At 50.1% G+C, this 20,291-nt stretch overlaps 1 protein-coding gene across 1 annotated transcript in view; it reads right to left on the minus strand.

The window, feature by feature from the left end:
• RPL29 (ribosomal protein L29) overlaps nucleotides 1-13,594 on the minus strand; it is a 29,939-nt gene extending 16,345 nt beyond the window's left edge. The window contains exon 1 of the mRNA XM_062008233.1: nucleotides 13,589-13,594. The gene's annotated coding sequence lies outside the window, so the exon portion shown is untranslated. The remainder of the gene's footprint in view (nucleotides 1-13,588) is intronic.
• Nucleotides 13,595-20,291: the final 6,697 nt, after the last annotated feature.

The raw sequence follows: 20,291 nt of genomic DNA on the forward strand, positions 1-20,291 counted from the left end.
GGGGTGTCTGTGTGCTCTATGAGGCCATCCCTGGCTTGCAGATCTGGGGAACAAAATCATATTGACCTGGAAACCAAGTGCTCCTGAGGACTGATGGGGCTGCAGTGGTGCCAGGTGGCATCCCTGGCAGGACAGGAGAAGAGCATGTAGCAGCCCTGGTCCTGACTGCTAAGCATCATCCCTAGCAGCTGTTTTGTCTCCCTGTCATCACCTTCCCTGCTCTGCCTTGCTTTGGGGGTGTGGAGGGCGGCAGAGGGAGGGTGTCGGTGAGTCTGTGCTTTGCAGTTGCTGTAGCAACTGTGGTGTCTCTGGTGGCAGCAGCACACGTTTTCTGCAGCCAGACGGAGTGTGAGCTGGTTACTTGCAAGCAGATTACGCTTTTTTCCTTCCCCTGCTAGAAAAAAAAAAGCCTTCCTCTGCCCCCAGCACTGGCAGCTTGGGCCCAGGAGGTGCTGCAGAGGCACAGGGCAGCCCACGTGCCGAGCTGAGGGGATGCTGCTGTGTCTTCCTGCTCCTGGGCAACCTTCTGCTTGTGAGTCAAAGCCTCAGCACCTCCTCCAGATGCCGCGCTTCTCCCCCTCGGCTCCTTGGCAAGCAGAACCTGCCTTTCCCTAATCCACTCTCGGAGGCAAGGTGGGTTGCTGCAGCCATCCAGGCTCCTCCCTGGGGCAGCTCAGCTCTGAATTCATTTCCACGCAAATTAGAGCATCTGCTTTGCAGGGAAGGGATCAGTCTTGATCAAAACACTCTCAGCAGCGGAGGATCAGCACAAGCTTTGCTTAGTTACTTCCTTGATTAATGACTTTTAACTGATAGAGCCTTTTTTGCAGGCTGGGTTCATTGGGTGCCCATTTCCAGCCATCTTGTAAGACTCTGTTCCCAAATCCTGTTACTCTCCCATTTCCATCACTTTGTACACCACAAGCCCTGGACCACTCTCCCTTCCTTTTCTCTTTGGGAAACCAGAGACAGAGCTCCTTGAGACATGCTCTGGTGCCTCTTCTCCGAGCCTCAGCAACTTGAACCATTTCATGGCCACTTGACCTTGGGGCAACGTTGCTCCAGCCTGCTCTTGTGACAGGGCCATCCTCTGGCCATGTGCCACTGCAGGCACTCACATCACTTTGGAGCCTATCAGCCTAGTTTGTGCTCCACCCTGTATATGTCAGTTGTCTCCTTTTTCCTCCAGAAATGTGACTTTATATTCAATTCAAATAAAGCACACTCTGCTGGCCTCTCAACACACCCAAGAGCCAGCTTAGTGCTAATGCTCCAGCATTGCTCACCACCCATGGCTCTGGGTTGCATCTGTTTTGGTTTCATTGGCAGAATTGAGCCCCAGCCTTACACAAAGGCAAGAACCTGCCCTGCTTTTCAGAAGGCCATAAGCTCTGATCCAGCCTTTCCACCACCCACCTTTGGGATGACTGTGGCAGGAATGGTAAGGGGCAGTAAGTAGGGTTGTTCTTCATGAGATGGAGAGGAAAAAGGGAGCGAGTTGCTCCCACCTCTCCCACCTCGAGAGTCCACCCTCTAAGCATTTCCTGGTGAGAACCAAATCTTGCTTCCTCAGGTGGCTACCTTCAGCAGGAGATAAGAGACGAGCAATGCTCAGGCAGAGGCTGTTATCACACCAGATATGTTTTCTTCACATCGCTCGATGTGCCATTTCTTTGCTGATGTTTTGGGGCTGCAGCTGGAGCTTTGTATTCCCTGGGAAGTTTTCTTGAAGAACAGGTTGGCCAGTTGGGGAATGTTTCGCTGCTATTTTCAGCCTGGGACGTTTCCTTTTTTTTTTTTCTTTTTGCTTTTTTCCTTCAAAGTTCAACAAAAAACCTGTCAACAAGTCACAAAAGAGTGATCTCAGTCTAAAATACGAGCCCTGGCATGGGAGGGCATTTGACTCAGAAGCCACTTCCCATCTTTGGAGACTTGAAGTATGTTCCACTTCGTCATCCCAAAGGTCTTTAAATGCTTATAAAAACAGAGTTTATTTATCCACAGTCAGAACAGCCTATCTATTATCCTGAAGGCTGAATTCAGAAAGTTTCTTCAGAAATTTATTGGTTCCATTCCTACCAGTCTGAACAGAAGTTTTCCACAGAGTCTGTCAAAATACAAATGTCTCAATCCCAATTTCCTTCAGTCTTTAGAAGACATCACATTAATTGTGTTAAAAAGCACTTTTATTAGCTACTGAGAAAGCAGAAATCTGGCAGCTCCTCTTGACCACTAACTATTCACTTTTGTGAATTCTCCTTTAACAGTGGTTTGATCCAACACAGTGGTTTTCTCCACCAGCAAACTCAGCACTGCCTGGAGCCAAAGGGACCAGCTCCAGGCAAGGATTATTGGCTTCAGCTCTCAAGGGCTCCTGCTGCTGCCTGGGTAAAGCCTTTCTGCCCCTCTTGAGGCTTCTCACATACCCATTGTTGGAAAAAATGGAGCAGTGGAGGCACATGGTCAGCCTGAGGCCAGGGAGATCCATGAGAGCAGGCACACATACATACAGAATGGGTTAATTTGATCCACACCTTTGATGCTTTCAAGAGAACTCAGAGAACCATCTGACAGCTTGTAGGGGTTTTGTTGTAGTTTGACATTGCAGGAGGCTGTTTCAGCCAACAGCTCAGCCTGGGGATAATGTGGCACCTACTTTGCAAAGGAAAGGCAGTTGTGAATAAAGCCAGCCATTCCCAGTCCTTCAAGGGGTGAGGAAACTGTCTCCCCCAACCTCAACTCCATGGGATGCTTTAGGATCACTCCTGACAACATTCAGTCACTCTGGAGCTGCGTGGGCAGCCAGAAACCCAAACTTCCCACCTGCTTCCCCTTCCTGCATCAGCCCTCCTGGCTTCCTTCAGTCAACACCAGAGCACGTGGAGCAGGACACCCAGGGCTTGTGCCAGCTGCAGGATGCAGGCAGTTCCCCCTGATACAGCCCAATACAACCAGGTCTTTAGCATTCCATGGAAAAACTCAGCTCTACTACACGCTTGCTACCGACTGTCCCATTCTAAACAAGGTGGCAGGTGTTAAGTGTCATTAAATGACACAAATTGAGGTTGGCCTTTCCCTCCCAGCATTTTTTCTATGGGGAGCTTATGAAAAGGAAACAAACAAATTGGTACTTACTTGAAATAGCCAATGGACTGAAACCTGGAGATTTCTGGAAGCAGCTGTGCTTGGAAGGAGCACATGTGAAGGGTCTGGTTGTAGGACCCCTTCTCTGTGGTTGTGCAAACAACGTTGCAAGTTGAAAATATTGTCAGGGCTGGCAGGATTGCACCCATCCATCTCCAGAACCACCTCCATAAGCATATCCTCATCTTCCAGCCAGGGAGCAAAGATGTTCCTGAAGAAATGGTTGATTGGACACTCAGGTGTTTGTGGAAGGATTCACTGGTCAACAGAAACCCATAGAAGTGAGCTTTTAGACAGGAGGAAAAGCTATGCCACCCAAAAAGCGCAGCCCAGCTCTTGTCATAACCCTCTTTCATCCACCATCGGTGTAACCCAAATTCACCTGGGGAAAATAAACTCTCTTAGGCTTGAGGATGGGTGTCTGACACTCAAATCTCACAGCTACTGGAGTCACAAAGCAAATGAAGATACTTTGATCAGAAAGACACCTTCTCAACCTTTCTTGCTGTCAGAGTGCCCTGGAAGATCTGGAGGCTTCTGACTTACAAGAGGGCAAAAATCAAGCTCATGAGGCAACAAACATCAGGAAAGGCCTTCAGTCAGCACAAGCACTTTGTGTCTTTCTTTAAGACTCTACTAAAAATTTTGGACCAGACACATGGCAGTTAAGGGCTGTGCAAGGTCTGGTGGTGGCTTCTGCATGGCATGTGTCTCCTGCAAAGAGCAAGCCACCAGTGAAGGCAGGTGCTGGAGGGACCTCATTGCCTATAACTTAGTGCAATTTTTCTTTCAAGCACTGGCCTAATTATGACTCCTGGAGGCTGGCACAATCCATTGGGTGCCAGGGCTTGATGTTCTCACACGTGTTGGTTTCACACCTATGTTATTCTTTGGCCTCATCAGAGCCAGCCCTGACTTCTCCTGGCTGGATGCAGAGGAGAATCAGGCATTTCCATTATTTAGCCCTTGGACATGGCCACATTCAGCCTGAAAAACAGCCCTGTCAGTCACATGCCCTTGGCATGGCTGGGGAGAGCCTCAATTACCCGGCGGTGGCTGCGCATGGGCCACTGGCCCCGCTGTTTACAGGAAGCGCCGGTGCAGAGCATGGAATTAGACAGACCACAAGGAAGTGAGGGATTATTGACTGGAGATTAAAGGGCATGGAAAAACCACAGGACAAATCAGTGGGGCCTAAGTGATGGTAGCTGCTATTTCAGTCTTCCAGCTGCTGGCATTCCTACTGGTCATGCTGCAACGGGGGAATTTGGGAGGAATTCAACAGGACAGATGGTTGCTCTGCTTTTGGACCAGTAAAACACAGCAAAGAATAGGCCCTAAACCTGATGGAAGGATGGGAGGGATATCTGCTCTACTCTTTCCTTTCCTCAGCCATTCTTGTGAGTCCTCCTTCTCCCTGGGTATGATTCCAGCTTTCAGACTGCATCTCCAGGCCAAGCAGCTCCCTCCAGTCCTGTCAGCAAAGCCACTGGGATGTGCTCATGAGTTAGCCCAGATTAGTCAAGATAAAGCATCTCCTCAAATCTGGAAAGAAGGGAGGTGGGTGTTAAGGTCTGATATCTTGAGACCTTCCAGGCAGCTGCAGTGCCCGTGGGAGCTGGTGTTTCTTGGAATATCCATGCAAAGGGTGGAAACTACTGCGTGAAGGTTAGTCTTGATCCTCCAATCCAATCAAGTGGAGCCTAATCCCCTCACAAGACCATTTCTTCTTCAGGTTTTTGCTTTTATTTTAAGCACTCATGACCTCCTCAAAGCCATCAGCACAGTCTCTGGTGCAAAGTAATGCAGGCAGAGCGCATGGCCAAGCAGAGATGTCTTACAAGTGAGATTTTGTTCTCACCAGTCTCCTGTCATTAGCAGGGAGTTTTGGGGTAGCACCCAAACTCCTCCAGCAAGCCTTTTCCCAGGGAGTGAGCCATTTGTTTGCTGTGTCTCTTTCCAAAGACACAGATGTCACTTTGTTATTTCCCCCCTGGCCTCTGCTGCGTGTCAATGCCATGCAATGTCTGGCCATCGCCACGTGGCAAGTGACAGCATCCCCTGTCCATCCCCACCACTGATGCAGACTGAGCTCCTACCACCACAACAGCATCTCCAGCAGCACCGTGGCACTTTGCACTCGGCGTGGGATGGTGATTCAGCCCTGACTCAACAGGAAGGTGGCCACAAGCTGAAACCCCAGCCCTGCTGCCTGCACAGCCCGTGACTGACACGATCCTGCTGGAAATGACAGAGCTCCAGCCCAGGCGGTGCGAGGGAGGCTGTCCTTGGTGAGAAGGAGCCCACAAGAAGCTCTCATGGACATTCCTACTTTCTCCCTGTCTCTGCATCCACGGGGCTGAGTGAACACAAACAGCACATCCCCTTCATGTTTGACCCAGAGCAGCGCTTGGCTGCTGGGGCCACACCACAGGCTCCATCTGCAAACAGTGGCTCTGTAGATTTTTCTTTCCCTTTTTAATTTTTTTTCCTGTTGTGTTCTCCCTGCAACAAATACAGAGAAAGGATGAATGAGCTTATTTTACAGCCTCAGAGGAATACCCAGCCATTGTTAGCTTGACACATGCTGCAAAAGGCGATAGCTAAGCAAAGAAAAGCTTATTCTTTCCTGAATGGGTTGGCTGAAAAAACCCCACCAAACCCCCAAACACCCAAAAACCTGTCCAGAGGCCAGCAGCAGCATTTCCATCAGCTACAACTCAGTGACTTCCAGAGCAGGACCTAACCTGCTGCACATAACAAATGGCAAGTGACAATCTGGGTTTACGTCATTTGTGAGGAGCCTGAAGAGCGCTGTGCACCCAGCCTGCCCTCCCCTCACAGGTGCCACCGTGTCCCCATCCTGGACTGGCAGCAGGCAGAGGGTAGGCAAAGCCATCCCTCTGCAGACACTCACAGAGAAACTCTCCAGAATATTTCCTTCTCTCAATTTTCTGCATCTAGAAAATGTTGTCACAAGGTCTGAAAGTCCTCAGTCTCAGCTGAGGCTCAGGCACTCGCAAGGAGTGTCTGAGAGCCAACGGGACATCAAGAAACAGGATTGCCAATAAATGGGTTCAACGACACTTTCTCCCCTTGGACAGGAGGACTAAGAGCCAGGGCATGCAGAGAAAATAGCCATGCCACAGCTGCTCAATTAATTAACTCAATTAATTTTAACCAGGGCCTGCCTCTTGGGCTATTTCACTGCAGCCATCTCTGCGGCAAGAGCCAGGGGCTGTTGCCTGCTGCAGCCTTGTCTGAAGCAGTAACCTGCCTCTGGAGCAGGATTTCTCTCCACTCATCATATAACTTGCTTCTGCCACCAATTCACGTCATTTTCCCTATTATTGAAGTGGTAAAATCAACCTCAGGAGCTCAGAGCCTGCGAATGGGGATTTGGAGTTCAGAGTCTGCGGCTGTCTCGTGTGGTTCTGTGGCACATGAAGGGAAAGAAAAAAAAGACCCCATTAATAGAATAAGTCCTCAATAATTTCACCCAAACAACCATCCCACCCAAACCACTGCTTTTTAAAAGACTGATTTAAAAAAAGGAGGAAGTGCTGGCAAATAACCCCCTTCCCTGTCACAGCAGCAATTCTGCTCTCAAGCACATCTGACTTAGGAGACTGCCTTGGATTGATGAGGCTGCATTCTACTTTTCCTGCTTTATTCAGCATTCAAAATGTCTGCAAAAGAGAGAAAACCCAAAGCCTGGTGATGTGCTGCTGGATGCTGAGCTATTGCTCCCCTCCCTCCTGCACACGGAGGGTCCTGCGAGCAGCCATGGGCAGGACAGGGGTTGTGTCTGAGACCGATCCCTTCCTATTTCTCTCGTGTGCATCAGTGGGTGTGTTCAGTGAAGGAAGGAATGGGTTGGTTTTTAAGTCTAATAAAATCAGGAGACCAGCAGAGAGCAATATGTGGCCCAGGCAGTTTTAGCAGCTGTGGCTCCAACTCACGGTCTGTGGGAGAAGCGATGTACCACAGAGAGGATGAGAGCTCATCTTTTATTCAAGGCAGCACAGCTGCCTAGCACCCTGAATAGCAGAAACACTGACCAAAGCCTTCAAGGGGTTAATGTTCTAACAAACTACAGAGAGGAACAAGAAGGGGATTTTGCTGTAACCTGGAATTTAGTTATTTAGTTACTAAACCTATTAAGTGGCCAAAGCTTTTAAGGTCTAACTCCAGGATCTGGCAAGATTCTCCTCGCTGTGCCGGTGCAGCCAGTGTGCTTCACCCTCTGGCTACTTGGGGAGGGGGATGAGAGGAGGAGAGGGGCAGTGCAGGGGGGACATATCCTGACCTGGTACTTGGTGGGTTCCCTGCCCCGAGCTGGGAGTGATGGGCTGCCCTGGGAGCCTTGTCATGTAGAGGCACAGGCAGGGGACTGGCGCGGTGACAGCCAGTCTGCTCCGTCACAGATCAAATGGCTTTACGGAAACTGGATCCAACTGGTCCAGCCTTGCAGGTTTTGATTTAAAATGCAGTTATAAGGTGTGATTAGAGGCAGGGGATGCTGTGCCAAGAGCTCAGATGGGAAGAAAAAACCCATATATTAAAAAAAATAATCCTTCCCCTAAACCTATACACGTTCTTCCATCGTTAACTCTTTGCCTGCCACCGTCACACACCCGAGCAAATCCTGGGCCATCCAAGGACACCTTTGGTGCTGCTGCTTAAATCCAGGGGCTGTCAGCACCACAGAGGAATTTGACCACTGAAGTACTCACATTTATGGGCTTGGTTTTAATAACAACCACAGCAGAGCTTTGTAGGGACCGACCAAATCTTTCCTGCCACTGAGCCTGAGAGCAAAGGAAGCGGATGCCCTCCCTGGAGCCCTGGAGCCCTGGCCAGCCGTGGCTGGAGCAGGGGCTGTGTTTTGGCTGCCTTCTTTTTTGGGCTTCTCCTATGTAGTTGAGGAGGAGGCAGTGCTTTTCTGGCAACAGTGAAAAGAGGTCTCTTTTTCCTGTCTCCAACTAGTTGCCCAAACCTCAGTAGGTAATTTGGCAAATGGAAACATTTGGGGATGTTAATGCAGTTCAAACCTTCAGCCCATATGGATAAAATCACAACTCAATAAAATTGCTGGTTCTTTATCTTCATGTGGCATCATCACACAGTTAATTTCAAGCTTTCCAGTAAGCTGTAATATATCTCTTAACCTAAGAGCTCTTTTGCATGACACTGAAATAGGTCCCAGTCTATATACATCTCCTGCCAAGACAAATGTATGGTTCAGCAGCAGTAAAGAGGATATAAAAGACTCCCACGTTACAAATGTAGGAGGCAGAGGATATTTTAGCATGGCAGTGGTTACACTTTTGGCAGCTTTGCTATAATAAACTTTGTTTTCAGAGCCTTAAAATATTCCCTGTGCAGTGAAGACTGACATAGCTGCTTTCAGCAGAGCTGTCTCAGGGGCCAGGGCTGGTGAACGGAGCTCGGGGACACAGGGGAACACAAAGAGGATGGAGTTAATATCACCCTATGCTTAAGCAGGGTATCTCCTCACAAAATGCAAATGTTTACAGATGCCCATTGGGTTGTGGTACGACTATTTCCATGAATGCAGATGGGCACTCAGCATGCCAAACCCCAGGGGCACTTCAGCAACTGGGAGCAAGGAAGCTGAGCAGGCAGACCAAGGAACAAAAATATAAGGGAAAAGGGATAAAACCCACCAATCTTATGCAGAAAAAGTCTCTGGAGACCTCCATTATCTTACCATCTGATGGAGATCTCAAGTAACCTGCCAGGATGCCACTGCTGGGTGTCTGCCTGGACCTGAGGCGTTACTGCCTCAAAGGTGATGGACCTCATCTACAGCTGGATGTTGGCTTCTGTGTGTCTCCCAAGTCATGCTGGACTCTGAAGATCCACTCAGGCACTAAGTTACCTATGGAGAAAATTTGCATGGCTGAGCAGCTGTAAAACATTGATCCAGGCATTATTTGAGGTGAGCTTGTCTCATGCAGCTGATGGGAAAAGGAGGCAGCAGGAAGAGCCCCACAGCTCAAAGGTTGTTTTCTGGTCCTGCCTGCTCTCTACCTCCCCATGAGGCAAGGCGGGGCTGTCCTCCAGGTCCCTGGATGCTGTCGTCATGATGCTGAGGGCAATGCACTATGCAAGGGACCACCATTTCTCTTTGTTCTGAGAACTCAGACCAACAAGGGAGGACACAAGGAAGACTGCTCTGAAAGTTTAGAATGGATTTCTAGACTGTCAAAGCCTTGGCTGAACCAGAGGCAGAGCAGAGAAGAGCAGGAGAGAGGTTGTTTCCTATTGTCTCCTCATCCCTGGACATTTCCCGTGGTCCAGCCTGTTGTAGGAAAGGGAAGAGTGAAGTCTTTGTGTCCATTCAGATCAATGCGAACCATCAGTTTCTTGCAGGAGGGATATCTGATAGCTCAGATGGTTTGAACAGCAAAGCAAGTGTGAAGCCATGCTCTGCACAAAGGAAATAATGGAAAATGGGCAAAAGTTGTCCTGGCACAGGGTATGGGCTTAGTGTCGGACCCAAGAGGAGCTCTGGTAAGTGGGTCCAGCAGGACTTTTCTGTGTCAGGTGCAGTCCAGACACCTGGGTATTTATCTAGGGATGGAGGGCTAAGCTTAATAACGGGGTAAATAACTGAACAATGCTGTTTTGTGATGTCTTATTTATACATACAAGCCCAGAAATTCAATCCTGATATTTACAGATTCTAAGCCAGCAAGAAAAGAAGACTTCTTAGCATCAACCTCCTTAGAAAAGCTCATTGCTACTTGTGCAGAACTTGGATGGGGTCTTAGTATGGAGCATTTTGAGAGCATGTGATGGCATTATAGCTCCACAATAATCTGTCCTTGTTGTGTGCTATTAGAAATAAATAAAATCAATGCCTTCCTAATCCACAGGTTACTAATTGTGGGAAAAACGTGTTTGCCACAGCCTTAGCAAGTGCTTAAGAATGTCACACTTTTGTATTTATTTGTTAGCAAGTAGATGTATGAACACATTGTTACTAACCTGAGTATCTGGGTTGCAGAACCCCTGCAGCTCTTCTGGCAGGACAAAACCCTCATGTCTTCAGCAGAAACCCTCCACCACTCATTTGCAGGGCTGTGCAGGGGGTGACCTGACCCTTTTTGTGCATGGACAGCTCATGGGGGTTTGACAGTGCCTCACCAATAAATGCTATTGCCTGTGGCAGGTTGGTTTGGGTTTCCTAAGAAGTAAAAGAAAAAGAGAGAGGTTCTTTTGATAGCAGATCAAGTATCAAAAGAATAAAAATAACAAGGTACTTTTGCAACCTTCAGGCTGAGCCCTCTACCATAACGCCAGGTGTCTATTCCTGCCTGGAGTGAAACCCCCCCAGTTCAAAGAGGTAGCACGACAGCACCAGGGCTCTGATCTCTGCAGATGCACGAGGCCCAGGAGAAGGTCTCAATGTCAAACTTCAGAGAAGCATTTTCATCTTCTTTCCCCTTTCAACCAGCAAAGCAGTTCCTAGGGGGAAATCCCACGTGGACCAAGGAACACTTTCCTCCTCTTGTCTTTGTAGCAGAGGACAAGCAACCAAATGACCTCCTGGATATATGCAATGAATAACAGAGCAAGTGTCTTCCACTGAGACTGCAAGTGCTCCTGCAGGGACGCTCCTGTCCTCTCCACCCACACAGAGCAATGGGGTCCTGCATGTTTTGTCAACCAGTAATTAAGGTGATCTAGTCCTAGAAATAAAGCTAACTCCAATCTCTGCTCTGCTAAACAAAATTTCCTTTGAATACCTCTCACACTGAGGAGGGTTCAGCCTCCGCTGGTCCTTCTGTCCCAGCACACGATGGGGCACCAGCCACCCACTTCTAATTAGCCCGGTGGGTAACTCAGCAGCACAAATCACCTCAAGTTACCTTGGTCACGGGGCAGAGCGGGTCCTTCCACAATAAAACAGCACGTCAGGAATTATCCCAATCCATAATTGCTCTGAGCAGACAATAAACCAGCTCATGCTGGTGGAAGTAGCCACTCGGAGGTAATAACCCAGTGAGTAACAATAATGGCAGCAGATACTTGATAAAAAACAGGGAACAAAAGAGAAAGCTTTCTCCATTATACAAAGAAGGGATGTTTTCTGTTTGCTTCCTTTGGTTCAGAAATACATTTAGCTATTTGGAGAGCGGTGGAGTACAGCTCGCCCGCACGCAGAGCAAAAGCACGTCTCAGGCTGGGGAAGGAAAGGATCATTTTCCACTACTGAGATCATAAGCAGGAAAATCAGTTTTCTCCTTTTATTGTTTCTTGCATTTTTACCCAGCCACTAGCCAGGCATCTTGTTTTCTTCAAGAGAAATGTCTGCATATTGGTGGGGAAAAAACCCCAAACCTGCTCTGGGCTGGTTAAAAAAGAGCACTTGAAATACAGACCTGCTTGTTCCCCCACCTATACCCTGTGAGCACCCAAAACTGGGCAATGGGAGGGATGACCCATGCTCCTTGCCACCCCTCACTTCCCAATCTGCTGCACCAGGAGCCTGGGTCATTGCCACGTAACACCTGGCCCAAGCCTGGAGCTTATCACCCACCAGCTCCTGCTGAGTCAGCCTCTGAGAGCAAGACACCAGCCAGAGGAAAAAAGAACTCACCCCAGTCTCCTCAAGCAGCACAGGAAGCACCAGCACAACAGGGGCAGGTGGATGGGGACACGGCCCTGAGGATGGTTATTCTCGTGTCTCTGGTTCAGGGGCAAGTTCCTGGCAGCAGCACTCCAGCAATGCCCATTTGGCTCTCAGCTGCCTCCAGCCTCCCCAGCCATGCCACCTGCCACCTCCCTTGGCCCCGGGAGGGCTGCTGCGGGCACCGGCATCGTGACAGGCTCCTGCGAAGGGGCAGGAGCTGGGGGAGCTGGAAACCACAACAGAGAGAGATCATTATGATGTGAAAGCTGAATTGGCAAAACCTGGGGGGATTTGCGTGGGGTTTAAAGATCCAAGTGCCAGGTGGGCACAACACAAGCCCGCTCCAGCTGCGCCGAGCTTTGCCCTGCAGAACAGCTAAGGCAGCAGCCAGCCATCTGCAGCGAAGAGCGTACCAGGGGAAGGCTCCACAGGGCTGCAGAGGCTAAGCACTGCTCATTAAAGTGCCGGGGAAATGTGAATGAAGCAGATGAATGGATGAAGAAATGAATGAAGGAGGGAAGAGGAAGTGAATGAATATTGCATTGAGTTGGTGCCTTTCATCCTGGGATGGCAGAGCCGTGTGGCGCAGCTGACGGGCAGGAGCCGCCGCCGTGCTCCCCGGAGAAACCCCGCTCAAAACAAATCAGGTTATTTCCCGGTGACACAGCCCTCCGGGGGGAGGCGACAGGGAGATGTGGCATATGGATTCATATTACTTGAAGCACGAGGCTTTCCTCAAACAAAATCCCTCCGACTCCCCCTTAATCAATGTGACAGATCATTACTTTTTGAGTTGCTCTTGCTCTTGCTATTCCAGACACTTTGTGATTTCCATGGCAACGACATCCCAGCTGTCCCAGGCCTCTTCCTAACCTTTGTCATCTGCTGTCATGTCTCACCAGTGCATAACCAGGAGAGACGAGCAGCAGGGACACGAAGGTGCCTTTTGGCACTGGGGGTGTTAAAGACTCCCTTTCCCTCCCATGCAGCCCAGCCCTTGGGAGCTCTTGGCACTCTCCCCCAGCCATGCCTGGCAAAGGACTTGCAGGCAGCTGGGGGAAGGGCACAGGGGAACGAAAGATCATTTTCTGGAGGTTTTATTGTGCTGTTCTGGAGCACAATCAACTGCACTCACCTGCCAGCCTGACTGTGACTGGGATTCAGAGTGGTTTAAATGGGGATGATAGGAAAGAGCAGCAAGATGCTGCTGCTGCTGCTCCCTTGGTAACACAGAGTAGGGGCAGGAGCTAATTCAGATGTGCTTTGGGGAGGAAAGGGAATCCAGCTTTATCACTGGTTTGGAGGAGAAGGTGCACTCTCTTCTTTTCCACCTTCTGAAGACAAAACTAGCCTGGGGTGTGACCCTGCTCTTTGCAGGAACCCTGGTGCGACTGCTGTGAGTGGCACACGCTGCTCAAAGGAGCATCCAGCCCCACTCAAATGCAGTGTCATCCATCACCCCTCAGTGCCAGCTTGATCCCACTTGGCAGTGTGCACACTTGGGGTGTCATTGTCCCCCCACCACCATCGAACCGTTCCTCTGGAAGCTGCCTGCCCACTGCTGCAGCCCTGCCCAGTGTGGCTGCATGAGCCATTTTGCAAGTGTTCAGAAGGATATTTGAGGCTGGGTACAGAGCTCAGGGACCATCCACGGGCTTGAAGCAGGTTTTTGAGCTGCCCTTAGGGAGCACAAAGCCTGGTGTGCACAGGGGACGGGCACAGACTCCCCTGGGTGTGCTGAACGACCCCGTGCTGGAGCCTCACCCACACAGTAACTGTCGCCGCTGCTGCCAGGAGATGGAAGCAAATTGTTTGTGTTCTCCTCTTTCACTTACCCTGCTCTCTCCAGCAACCAGCTTCCCCACTGAAAGGTCAGGGAGGATTTAGAGTGGCTGAGTGACACTGCAGAAGCTGGAGCCTGGTCAAGCAGAACATCTCCCACCCTGGCACCAGTCAGGGGCTGTGGTGCGGCATGGGGGGACTGGCGGGCACCACGCCTCGCCTGAGTCGGCAGGTAAAGGGCCTTTGCGTGTCCCCTCTTCAAGCATATCACCCTTTTGATTCAAACACAGGTTTCACCCCGACACAACAGGGTCTTTTCCTGCCAGAGGTTTGCAGCTCTGCCTCCGCAGCAGCCTGCAGTTCTCATAAACCGCCTTGAATTTCGCTGTAGCCCTACGGAGCTGTTGCCCTGTCACAAACACAATTGCTGCACTAGATTAAGCACACCAAACACAGCTCGTCCAGATATTAATGAGCACCAAATGTAAGGCATTGAGCCTGCTTCCTCGTCTGCCTGCAGGGAGTTTGGCCACTGGGTTTGGCAGCTGCAGGACTGGACCCAGACAAGGGGATCCATTTGCAGGCTGGGCCAGCAGCTTCCTTCAGCCCGGCTGGCTGCTCAAAAACTGCTGCAGTTTATACAATTGCTTGAATAAAGACAATTTAACAGCCCTTCACATTGGAACAAGAGATTCTCTGTCCCAGCCAGACTCGAGCTAAATCACTCTACCTGAGTATTAATGCTCTGGACTTGGGGACCAGAGGTTCTCAGCCGAATTTTGGCCTAGCTCCTTGGCCCTGTGCTGTGAAGCAGCTGATTTGGAGGTAGCATTCACCCTTGTATTGCAGCAACTTCCCTGAGTACTTCAAGACAAACTGCTCTGTGGAGGACCCCAGCCAGGACAGCTGGATCTGAGATGTCTTTGGTGCTCCTGGGTCTGAGAGAAAGGACAAACCTTTAGGAAGAAAAGGGAATGTTTTTATGTAACCCTGTCAGCTGCCCTGCAGGAACCACTTGTGTTGATGCTTAGCACTGAGCTCATCCATCAAAAAAGGGAGTTTAAACAAATGATGAGGTAAAACCTGACACAGCTACCAATGTCCTCATTAGTATTAAAATAGGGGAGAAAGGTATAACTCCTGGGGTTTATAGAGGGTATAAGAGAATAGCCCCTATAGGGAGCTAGGCATATAACCCAGGTTAGAGGTTAACCCCTTGCCAGCTCTACAAAGGGATGGGTAATCCTGACACTGCTCACCCCAGAGAGCTTTCTGGAAGAGGATTAGCTGCACAGAGCACTGGGTGATGTGCTGAGGATGCTCTGGGGCTGTACAGACAGAACCCAAGCAGAGCAGCTCCTTTTCAGCTTAACATCCCCTGAGTGGCTCGGGCAGAGCCAGCCCAGGCTGTGCCAGGGATGGAGTGTGGCTCCCTTCACCCACACAGACACTGTTTGGGAGAGAGGAAGAGGGGAAAAATAAAATCAGAAGACAAATTGAGACTTACCTCAGTGTTTTCGCCTGCCACCCCCATCGCTCCCCTTCAGCCTAATCATTCTCTTCCTCTTCAATCAAGGCCAATTTGCAAGAGGAGCAGCTCCCAGTGCCTGAGTGCAAAAGCCTTTAATTGCTGTCATCTGAAGGCTGTGCCAGACTCCCCTCCAGTGCCTTTTCATACTTTTTGGAAGACAGTGCTCCAGGACTTGATGCCCCCAACATGTCATTTGTCAGGCTTTATTTTAAATAAGCACTGTCTGTGTATGAGAAGGCTGGGGGTACAGTTTCTGGAGGTCCATCTGTGCTGCTTATGCATCAATATGGCAATTGGTTCTGGGGAATGAGCAGATCTGGGCTGCCTCAGCTGGGTACCAGCCCAGGAACAGTCTCCTGTACACGGCAGCTCACCTGCACAAACCCTGAGAACTGCACTGCTCTGTCTCTTCCTGTCTCTCCTCCTGTTTCTCGACTGGGCTCACATTGGGCATGGAGACAAAAGCATAAATGGGGTCAGAAAGGGACACAGTAAATCTGGGGAGACCAGGCTGACCACTAAATGAAGCATCCCCAGAGTCTCCTCTCCCCCACAAGTCCCCCAGCCAAGGAGTGTGATTCCAAATGCAGTGCATGCTCCTTACGTACAGCATGGGTTTGGTATCAGCCAGGGGTCTGTATGTTATCCTGCACGGGAAAACATGACTGCAGAACCTATGTAAACCAACTTGGAGCACCCAGAAAGCAAGGCTGGGAAACCACTTTGCTGCTACTGCTGCTGCTGCAGGCAGCACTTGGGCTGGGCGACCCGTTGGTGAAGCCAGGATGAATTGCCTTAAACACAGCCTGGGCTGACACCTGGGACTCTACTAACACAGGGACCCTGCAGCTTGGGCTCAGCATACCCTGAGATATGCTGGAAAGGATGCCAGGAGGCTTCCAGATATCCTGGACCAGCACCCATAGGACATGCTCTGAATTACACCCACCACAGCCATCCTTCTAAAATTTCATCTTTGGAGCGTGACCTGTGGCAGAGAAAAGCTGCAGAGGAGGATTTCTGGGGAGCCTCTGCCAGTGGGTGGCACTGCAAAACCAGCAGTGTGGAAAAGGCAGCCAGGACCTGGGCGGAACAGCAGCACAGCCACTGCACAGACACACAAGTGCTGCGCATCACGGCCCTGCAGCCCCGGGGATCCCACATCAGCACCGAGGGGATGCTGCAGCCCGGCTGCTGCGAGGAGCTGAGCTGCTGGGCTAGGAGAGGGACGGGCAGAGTGTGATGTGAGGAGACAGCAGCAAGGGGTTGGGGGTGCTGCGGTGGTGTGGCCCTTCTGTGGGGTCAGCACAGCGAGTGGGAGAGGGAAATGACCTACATCCACATCAGACAGAGACAATTCATGTGCATGTGGTTAACCTCAAAGGGAGGAGCAGCTCATGGCCTTCCCCTGCTATCCTACAGTAACATTCCCTCTGCAGCTCAAAATCATGTAATGTGTCACCCCAAACTATAAGACGTGATCACCTCTGGGCACTAGACAGGCTCCTGCTCACTTCCCCCTTGCCAGTGAGGAACACCATGTGGGTGGTGGGTGTAAGAGCTTTTTGGCCATCTGTAAGTACAAGACCCATGGAAGCACCACAGCCACCAGCAATGTGCACAAGCTAGCATGACCGAGGGACTGGGAACCTGGAAGGAAAGTGTGCCGTGCCACACTTGTGTCACCTCCTAGTCAAGTGGGAATCAAGGACCTTAGGGCAGCTGGGTAAAACTGGTGAGTGGTTGAGCAGACTCTAATCTGGAGGCTGGCTTGGTCTGAAGGTCTACATGTTCAGGTCTACAGCCCTATTCCAGTTCCAAAGTGGCTGTGCTCCCGTGCCACATATCCTCCTGGCACAGATTTCACTCCCTCTGCACTGCATCTACACTTAATGTTCCCTCTCCGGCATCTCACTGTTGCCTCAACCAGCTAACTCCCAGAAGGTCTCTCAGATTTCATAGCCTCATCCAGCTAAAAATGCTCTGACCCATCTAAGGCAGTCAACACTCAGTTCTCCCTTTCACTAACAAATGAACAAAGGAGCATCTTCTTCCTCTCCCCATGATGTCTCAAGGGCAGCTGGGAACCACAAAGCATTAGAGGAATGGGCTTACACAGCTCCAGTCCAACTCTGTGCTGGAGGTGGGATGCCTTGGAAGAGGAAGCAAAAGGGATGGGGAGAGGGAGCTGTGAGACTAAACCCACCTCTTGGGCCATTCAAAGGGCTGTGGTGTGTGCCTGGTGTGTGGCAGCCCCATCTGACAGCCTCTGCCTCCATAGGAGCCACAGTTTCTCTATGTGGCACCCACACAGCCATCTGCTAATGGGCTCCTCCTCCAGCAGGAGCAAAAGCCTCCTCCAGCAGACTGTGGACTAGCAGGAGACACAGGAGGGCAACCTCAAAAGGAATCTGGCCCCATATCAGAGGTCTTAAAGATGTGGCAGCAGGGCTTCCTCGAACACCTCCTGCTGACCAGTATGGTGAGGGTGGCTGCAAAATCCCATCTCCTGCCTGCCCACAGAAAGGCCTTGAAACAGCCCACTGCAGACTGAGGAAGGGCTTAGATCTGCCCCTTCTGCTGCAAATGGATCTGATTTGCTCCTACCACTGAGCACTCTGTAATTACAGTACATCCCACTTAATGAGGATGTGGTTAATTGGGAAATCCACTTACCAGGATGTCACCTAGGGAACCGATTTAAGCTTGATAACACTTAAGAGCAATGCCTGCTGCTTTATAGGGAAGGTAATTCTCCTACAGGGAGATGCCTTCAGGTGGCTGAATCATTCTCCCACTTCCACCAGCTCCTGGCTGCTTGCTCCTGCAACATATTTCAGCCTTTCCCTTAAGTAGGTTACAGTCAGGAAATGCACCAACTGCTACTGGCAGCTCGGGGCTGGACAGGCTGCCACGGCCACGCGGGCCAGCTCGCGGCTGCCCCTCGGCTGGGCCCTGCACATCCAACCCCCTCCCCTGTTTGAAGATGGCTTTATTCCCATGGAAGAGGACCTTTTGGAAGAAGACCACATGCTTAGGTTTGGCCAAGTTATTCTTTGCAGCAGAAGAGGAGCCAAGGTGACCCAGCCATCACCTGAATTGGGGCAGAGCAAGAGCTTTGGAGACAATCGTCATCTCTTACCCTTACCCCAGTAAAACATCAAGTGCCCGAGAGAAGAGAGGAAGGGGACAGGGACATAGCCCCTGCAGACTGAGTGTCAAACACTTGGAGAGACCATGTTTTTAGCCTGCTTCCTACAGGAACAGGGCTTATGTGACCACACTGGGTACTTTTGCATGCACATACACATCTTATAGATACTGTTGATAGCTGCTGAACCTCCTGATCAAACCAGGCAGAGAAGCAGCTCTTCCAAAGAGAAATTTCCACACATTGTGCAGTAAGAGCCAGACAGAGGAGAGAAATTCTATGAATGCCCAACCCCTCAATAGCTCTCTTGGACTTGGGACTACATTTTTGCAAACCAAAGCCCCCACGAACCACATTTCCTTGTTAGATGAGTGCCAATTGCTCCAGAGCCACGACCCCTCCAAACTTTTGACATTGTCTTGCTCATCTCTGTCCTTTTCAATCAGGCTACTTCTTTTTTCCCAACTACATGAAAGCATATTCTCCTCCTCTAAAGGTGAGTCCTTAGATGGAGGCTGCCTTTGCTACTGAAATCTCTCTACCATATGGCAACAACAAGACACAACTTTTCAAGATGCTGTGCTGGTGTTTTTGTTCTCACCAGCCACAAGGAGCTGAGGGGAGGCAAGTCAAACTCTTTGGATGCATAATAGTGATTGCCTTTCAGACACTCAAAATGCAATAGCTTGGCATCAAATGAGGGATTTTTATGGCTGCACATGTCTTGTGCTTCTCTGAACAAGCCAACTTCCAGATTAGCTACATTGGCTTTTTAAAGTGCTGTAAAATATGCAAAGGCACTTGCAATGTGTAGTGAGTTCTGTAAAAACAGGAGTGCTGAAATGCCTCCTAACCTGTGCTGGGACAAGGGGTAAGTGCAACCCTCTACTCCCTTTTTGGCTTCTTGGTCTTCCAGCCCAGAGATAGATGGCAGACAAAATGGCAGGGACTACAGAACCTGTGACTTTCAGCCACTCTCATAATCACAGAAGAGAAAACCCTCTCAATTCCTGAGTTCCACAACCAATGCCAGACACAGCAAACACTTTTCCAAGGTGCAACACAACATCAGCACCCTTAGGGCTCCAATAAATCATGGTGCTGTCCTGCAGCATGGGACATGGATTTGGTGTGCTTTGTTATTGCAGATTAAACACAATTATTTAACACTACCAACAGCACTCTTTGCAACAGCAAAATGCAGCCCCACATCCTGAAAGATGTTTAGCATGACCAAGGTTAAAATGCAGATTGCTTTTATGGTTTTCAGTGCATTTGCTGCCAGAGAAGAAGTGCTAAGCCTAGCACTGGCAAGTGTGAGCTGGCTGGACCTTCATGCCACCATCAGCCCTAGTGAGGCTCATTTGAAAACACCTGGCTGTCATCATATCAGTAAGAGAAATATGACAAGAGGAGAGGAGATATGGAAAAGGGAGAGTTTCCTCAAACAAAAGAAGCTGAGCAGAGATGCTTCATTTCCAAAGAGATCTGCCCAAGCCATACAGGACCACAGCATCTTGTCTCAATATCACAGTAAACCCCCATCGGCCTCAGCCCTGACAGGCATCCACCAGCCTGCACTGGCTTTCGGCCTCCCTCCAAGGACTGATCAACTCCTGCACCCCAGCTTGGGCAGAGTCACCCAGGGGTGACATTCCAGGCAGTCAAAATCCCTGCAGCCTCCCACTGAGCTGTCTCTACCTGTTGCAGACACACTGGTGAAAACAAACACCGTACAAAAGCACAAGTGATCTGCAAGTGGTTTTAGAAGACGTGGTATCAAACCACAAAGCAAAGGCAGGATCAAGCTTTAAGTGTTAAGGACTCCTTCATTTCTATTAGTAGCTCCTGCTACATGGTCCCCACTCAACCCTTGAGGTGCCAGAAGCCTCTCCTCATGTCACTTCTTTTTGGGGGTGCCACTGAGCCAGCGCAGAAAGAGAAGCTGAATGAGGAGCTCTGTCTCTCCCACTGAAGTCCTAGGACCTAGGCATCTGTCCTTTTGGTTTTGAAAAGAC

This window comes from Colius striatus, chromosome 15, assembly GCF_028858725.1.
Source record: "Colius striatus isolate bColStr4 chromosome 15, bColStr4.1.hap1, whole genome shotgun sequence".
Classification (NCBI taxonomy): Eukaryota; Metazoa; Chordata; class Aves; order Coliiformes; family Coliidae; genus Colius; species Colius striatus.